Source organism: Pristis pectinata, chromosome 24 (genome assembly GCF_009764475.1).
Source record: "Pristis pectinata isolate sPriPec2 chromosome 24, sPriPec2.1.pri, whole genome shotgun sequence".
In the NCBI taxonomy this organism is placed as follows: domain Eukaryota; kingdom Metazoa; phylum Chordata; class Chondrichthyes; order Rhinopristiformes; family Pristidae; genus Pristis; species Pristis pectinata.
In genome coordinates, this window is record NC_067428.1 from 34,385 (window position 1) to 41,931 (window position 7,547).

The 7,547-nt window shown below is 46.7% G+C and overlaps 1 non-coding gene across 1 annotated transcript; it reads left to right on the plus strand.

The window, feature by feature from the left end:
• The first annotated feature begins 3,149 nt into the window (after positions 1-3,149).
• Positions 3,150-3,243, plus strand: trnai-uau (transfer RNA isoleucine (anticodon UAU)). Its single transcript has 2 exons — positions 3,150-3,187; positions 3,208-3,243. It is a non-coding gene; the product is annotated as a tRNA-Ile (tRNA).
• Positions 3,244-7,547: the final 4,304 nt, after the last annotated feature.

Genomic DNA, 7,547 nt, shown 5'->3' on the forward strand with positions numbered 1-7,547 from the left:
GAGGATTGGAGGGCTGTGAATGTTGTCCCCTTGTTCAGAAAAGTTAATAGGGATAAGCCAGGGAATAATAGACCGGTGAGTCTCACGTCTGTGGTGGGTAGGCTGTTAGAAAGGATTCTCAGGGATAGGATCTATGAACACCTGGAGAATCATGGACTGATTAGGGACAGCCAGCATTGCTTTGTGAAGGGAAGATCTTGCCTCACAAGCCTGATAGAGTTCTTTGAGGAGGTGACCAGGATGATTGATGAGGGCAGTGCGGTGGATGTGGTTTACATGGATTTTAGTAAGGCGTTTGATAAGGTTCCTCATGGTAGGCTTCTGAAGAAGGTCAGAGGCCAAGGGATCCAGGGAAGCTTGGCTGAGTGGATTAGGAATTGGCTTGCATGTAGAAAGCAGAGGGTTGTGATGGAAGGAGTGCCCTCGGATTGGAAGGCAGTGACTAGTGGTGTCCCGCAGGGATCGGTTATGGGACCTATACTTTTTGTGATATTTATAGATGACTTAGATGAGGGGGTGGAGGGCTGGGTTAGTAAGTTTGCAGACGACACTAAGATAGGCGGTGTTGTGGATAGTGTGGAGGGCTGTCGGAGTTTACAGAGGAATATTGGTAAGATGCAGAGCTGGGATAACAAGTGGCAGATGGAGTTCAATCCGGAGAAGTGTGAGGCGGTACACTTTGGAAAGACAAACTCCAGGACAGAGCACTGGGTAAATGGCAAGGTACTTGGCAGTGTGGAGGAGCAGAGGGATCTGGGGTTTCATATTCACAGTTCATTGAAAGTTGCCTCACAGGTGGAAAGAGCAGTTAAGAAGGCCAATGGGATGTTGGCTTTCATAAATCGCGGGATTGAGTTTAACAGCCGCGAGGTGATGATGCAGCTTTACAAAACTCTAGTTAGGCCACACTTAGAATACTGTGTTCAGTTCTGGTCGCCTCATTATAGGAAGGATGTGGAGGCGTTGGAGAGGGTGCAGAGGAGATTTACCAGGATGCTGCCTGGATTAGAGAGTATTGAATATGAAGAGAGGCTTAAGGTGCTAGGGCTTTATTCACTGGAAAGGAGGAGGATGAGAGGAGACATGGTAGAGGTATATAAAATATTGAGAGTAATAGATAGAGTAGACAGTCAGTGCCTCCTTCCCAGGGCGCCAATGCTCAAGACGAGAGGGCATGGCTTTAAGGTTATGGGTGGTAGGTTCAGTGGAGATGTCAGAGGGAGGTTTTTCACCCAGATAGTGGTTTAGTGCATGTAATGCACTGCCTGGGGTGGTGGTGGAGGCAGATACATTGGACAAGTTCAAAAGCTTGTTGGATAGGCATATGGAGGAGTGTGGATGGGGGATATGCGGGAGGAAGGAGTTAGGTAGTGTGAGGGTGGTTTGATGGACGGCACAACATGGTGGCCGAATGGCCTGTTTTGTGCTGTATGGTTCTATCGTTATTTATTAGACACCATTCCCAGACCTTCCCATACAAGCAGAAGTATAAAAAACGATTCTCCAAACAGAGGGTGCGCATTGTCAAGCCCGAATGTAAACAGGAAGGAATCGCCGTGTAATGAGATGGAAGTCCTTGTTCGGGAATTTTTTTGGTGATCGTTTGTGTCGGGAATGCATGGAAATCATGCTCTTGAAACCGAGGTAAGCTGCGAGTTGTCAGCAAATATGCGACCGAGAAAGCAGAAAGCTCAGATCAAAGCGCAAAGGCAGACAACATCTTTACCGCGGTGAGCTCCTGGATTTGGCTTGGCATTACCCTGACAACAACTCAGCACTGACCACTCTTCGAACACACCTTTTTCGTACATCTCACAGCTTAAATCATCAGCGTTTTGATCCAACCATCTCCTCAGCAGTGTCTTCAGATTCGAACGTGGTTCCGACTGCTTCTGACAGTTTCGATAAACGTTCCGAAGTTGCTTTCTAGCAAATTGTACACTGAGTCAAATTTCATTGAACTTCACACAAACAATAGACTGCAAAAACACCGGCCAAGCTAATATCCAGAAACCACAAGGTAGCTCCCGCTGCAGGTGACGAATGTCCCAAACCAGTCATATCCTGCCACTGCTCTGGTTCTGTTAACAGCGAAACTGATTCGCTGAAACAGTCAAACACCAGCTTTGGTGGGACTAGAACACCCAACATTTGAATCTATTTTAAATTCACCAGCAGAAGTCCAACACGTTATCCATTGTGTCAAGAACCGTACAGCAATTACCGCTGCTGCATGGCTAACCTCGATTGCCACATCTATCTCACGTTTCTTTTCCAGTATTATCATTCCTCCAAAAAAGGGGAGACCAGTCATTCATTCCGCCACCCATTGTATTGTCAGGTTGGTCAGAAACATTCTCTGAGCCATTGGACTGCTGCCGTTTCAAAGTCCTCACCACTGTTTGAGGAAACTCCCCAGCTATTTGCACGTAGTTGTTTTTTCAGTCTTCCTGCAACGGGCTTCTGCATTTTCTCCTTCCTGCTCTGCTTCCTGTCGGAACCCTTGTCGTCTGATAAAAAAGGACAATCATTCCACCGGTCGGCGGGAAGTGAACACGTTACACGAATGTAAACTTTCAGCTACAGAATGTTGCATTCAGACATCTGACCCATTCCTGGGCTCCGCTCAAACGGTTTTAATAGTTTTCAGCCTTCTCGAGCAGGGCCTGATAGAATTTCCTTTCAATCTGCGAGGGCAGCTCTCGCTAGGTTACATTCAGATATTCCTTCCACTTCTGGATAATTAGGGGCGTCTGGGCTTCCACTGTTGATTGGGCCCTGTTGTGTTTTCTCTCTTTCATCCTACACGGATATTCGGCTGTGGTGAAATGTGATCGATCCGATTTCTCTCAGGGAACAACCAGCAGAGCGCTGCAGATATTTCCCAGCCAGATCCTTATCATGCTGCGCATTCAGCGTCGAATGTGACCCTCCCTGCACTGTTCGCACGGAGGAACAAAGAGCTTTTGCCACCTGAGTTAAAGCTCTCGCTTAGAAAGTTAATGCTCCAATAATTGCTCCTCCGTGAATCCCGTCCCCCAACGTTTACTGAAAAAAACGTTCATTCTAATTTTTACTTCATATAAAATCTGCTTTCGTGGTACTGACATCCGTCTTTTTATCCAGAAATTCGTCGGTTTACCTTCAGAGCTCTAGTGGCGCAATCGGTTAGTTCGCGGTACTTATATGGCAGTGCGCAGTGGAGAGATGCCGAGGCTGTGAGTTCGAGCCTCACCTAGAGCACTTGTGGTGTTGGTGGCTGTTTCTAGTGCGACTGAGAGACTCTGAAACTCATCATCAAACTGAGATGTTCTATTTCTTATTATCCTTGTTCGACATGCTGTTGATTGCTTGTATTCAACGCTGAGAAACGCTGCACCGCTTCAGCGTCAGTTCACAAGTGAGCTGAAGAGACCCTTCTTCATCACGTGTAAGACCTGTTTCCCACACAGCATCACCAAAGGCTGGAAGAAGGAATGGGGGTAATGATATCATCTGAAATCTGTCGAACTCCAGTCGGTGCAGCCACAGTCCGCTTCATCTCTGGTCATTCGACCATCTCGCTATTTCGGGAATCATCTTGACGAACCGCGATAATGATTGGGTTTTTGAAGTTCTGCCTCACAACTGCCCCTCTTTCTGTAGGTCTGAAACCTGTCCGCAACTTTGGAATTCACGTAGTTCTGGTTTATGACTTTTTTTTGTTCGCTGCCAACACAGCAACGATTTGCCCTGTTTTGTTCCTTCATTCAATCAGCTTCTCGTCACTGCTTGTTGCTTTAACATGTTGTTTCTTCTGACGGTTGAATGTTTGTTTATCCAATTAAGTCAGCACTTTTCTCTCCCTCCTCCCTGTCTTCACCACAATCCAATTTACGAAAATGTTCAGCTGAAAACCGACCTTTCCTGAAACCTTGCTTCAGAAATAGCTGACGCAATCTAGTTCCTTGTCACCATCTTGTTCACTGGCCCTGTTGCTTCCGATCATTCCATCGATGGATCCGGCCATTAAACACCTGCTTTATTTCCTACGTGGCAGACCAACTGCGAAGCACCGTGACAGGTTGCACCAGCAATGCGTTTAAGGCACAACCGAACTTATAGAGAAATGAAACCCAGGCTTTACAGTCCTGAACGACACAAACAACCTGATATTGCCGTACCCACCTTTTTATTTTTTTAATGAGTGAGCTCTCTCCCTCGCTCTCTCTCACAAACACACACACACACACACAGACACACACACACAGACACACACACACACACACACAGAGAGAGAGAGAGAGAGAGAGAGAGAGATAGGTCACTTCTGCAACCGTCCATCACAGTTCTCTCTTTGTGGACGGAACTTCCATGCATTATGTCGAAATTTCAGACTCGAAAGGCAATTAATTGGACCTGGTCAGTGGTAGTGTGGCAGAGTGGTATAGGGAGCCACTTTGCCACACCCCTGACTTTGGTTTTCCATCCAAACCCAGAATCCCACTCCCCAAACACAAACAACCCACTCAGTGCCATTAACTGCTGAACACCAAGGTCTGTACAAAAATACAGGTCACTTCACTGATTCCTGCAGTGCAATGTTCTGTGTTCAGGAACCAGTTCCAGCTTTAAATCAACTTCATCTTTCCAGAGACATCCCTGCAGCAGCACTAAACTATCACATTTCACCAAACGTTTTCCAGCAAAATGCACTCAAATGGTTAAAATAGCGACATTAGCGAAAGAATAAATTTGAATCCTCATATTTTACCCCCACCCAAATTGTACAAATGTTCTTAATGTTACAAGGAATCGTGGTAACAATTGTCTTGTTCACTTTGCATCAGTCGGAAGATCCAGCCAGGCAGTTTGTGGTTCACCCGTCCAATTTCTCCACTGGAGCAGTAGTTGATGTTTACCGTCTCACATTAAGAACTTTAATTACTTTGTTCACAGAAACATCCCACCGGGAATTCCAGTCCACCAATGATCTTCACATGAGTGCACTGGAAGACGTGCAAACATCCTTCATCAGTATTAACAACCTCCCGATACAGAAAGGCAGCCCACTGAACAAGTACCGACTTGCTCTTCACCTGTCTTCGTTCTTCCTTTTCTGTAGTACCTCCCCTTGAGTTTATGGCCTTCACTTCCCCACGGCTCAGACAACTGAACTGTGACCGCTGCTCCTCAATCCGGAACTCTCAATATTCCCAGATCCCAGTCAGAATTACAGCCCGCACCAGATATTGGAATCCACGCCCCCTCTTTCACCACCCGTCTCCGATCTGATCACGCCCACAACTGATGACAGAACCTGGTCAACAAAATGAAATCGAGAGATCCAAGTTTCTGGGAATAACCTCACTTGTGGCAGCAGTAGAGTAATGAATGCAGTCACGGCCCATTATACCTGCACCATGTCAGAGCACTCAGAAACTTCTAATTTCTGTGCCCAAAATGCTGATGGAAATTTGAGGTGTGTCTTGGTGATGGAGCAGGAACTAAGTCTGGTGATGGGATGGAGGCAGTGATGGATACCAATAATTTCAGATAAAGGGATCAATAGAGGCAGACTTGGGAATTGGTGTGGAGTTTACCGTCTCCAAAACTGGCCTTCTAAAACTCTGCTGCCCACCTGCCATTGCAATCCAACATTGATCCAGCCTTCATCCTGCATTCAATTGCTGACACTCATTCACAGTCAAGCAATGACTCAAGGTGGTGGATGTCCAGAATTCTCCACCCTGGTGTATGGAGGCTACATCACTGCCCAGTAAAGATTAAGTGTTGAACGATTTTCTAATCGAGGTCTGTGGGCAACTGATGGAAGAGTAGATCAGCCACGAACATGTTCAACATCTAATAGTGGGGCAATCCCGAGGGACCAGCTGACTTGCCCATTTCTAGATTCTTGTTTTGTCTAAAATTTCCATCCTCAATTTAAGTTCCCCTCTTTGCCCTAACTTTTGCAGATGCGCGACAGAACGCATTCTATCTACAAGTATCACGGGTTGTATGACAACTGCTCTGCCCGTGACTGCAAGACGCTGCAGAGAGTTTTGGACACAGCTTAGCAGATCATGGAAATCAGCCTCCTCTCGCAGAAGTGTCTAACTTCTCGCTGCCTCGACAAAGCAGCTAACATAACTGAAGATTCCACTCACCCCAGACATTCCCTCTCCTTCCCTTTCCCATTGGCAGAAGATACACAAATCTGAGAACACGTACAACCAGGCTCAGGGACAGCTTCTATCCCGCTCTTATAAGATTCTTTAACGAACCCCTCATTCGTTAAAGATGAATTCTTCACCTCACAATCTCCTCGTCTTCGCCCCTGCACCTTACGTCTGTCCGCACTTCAACTTCTCTGTAACATCATCACTGTGTTCTGTATTCTGTTATTGTTTCTTCCTTTTTGTACTATCTCGATGTACTTATGTATGGAATGATCGGTCAGGATCGCGAAGAAAACGAAACCTTTTCACCGTATCCCGTAACACGTGTCAATAACAATTACCAATCATAAACCAATAACAAACCAATTATCAATGAGAAAACAGGTTATAACACAGGGATTACTTCCAGCGCCACGTGCCAGTGAGGGCAGAAACATAAAGATGGGTCAGATCAATATGTGTCTGAGGAGCAGGGAGCAAGGACTCAAGTTCCTGGATCATTGGGATTTCTTCTGGAGCAGAGGTGACCTGAACAAAAGTCAACGTCGAGTTTCCTGTCTTATACACAAGTAGATGAACGCACCGGTGCCATGAAATACTGACTTGCAGCAACATCACAGGCACATAGAGCCACAGAGCAATACTGCATGTATACACGCCCTTGGGCCCAATGAGTCCATGCCGACCACATTTACACCCCAGCTATTCCCAATACCTTGAATCATGTATTCAGCAGTCACAAGAAAACAAAAACATAAGTTCAACACAAATTATACACAACGTTTCGTAAGAGGGACCGTTCGCAATTGAACTGGAGGGGGACCAATATCATGCGAAGGAGATTTGATGGTGCTACTCGGGAGTGTTTAAACTTGATCGGCAGAGGGGTTGGAAGCTGAGCGGGAGGTAGGCCGATAAGACGTTGCCGGAAAATCCTGCAGTCAACGAGAGCAGGTTAAGAATCAAGGACAGGAGCAGGGCAGAGAGATAGGAGAGACCGCTGTATCAAACCGATTCAGTTCAATGCAAGAGGCCTAACGGGTCAGTCGGACGAACGCAGCCCGTGTGTTTGCTCTGGAGACTGGGATATTATCGGCATAACTGAAAGAAGGCTGAACAGGGGCCGAACTGGCAGTTCAATGTTCCAGGATAAAGGTGTTACAGACAGGACAGAGTTACAAGTCGTGCAGGAGGGGGGCACAGGTGATTCTGCATATGCTGGAAGCTGGTAACACACACACACAAAGTGCTGGAGGAGCTCAGCAGGTCAGGCGACATCTATGGAGGGAAATGAACAGTCGATGTTTCGGGTTGAGACCGTCATCAGACCTGGAGGGAAGGAGGGCAGAAGGCAGAATAAGAAGGTTGGAGGAGGGGGAGGAGCAC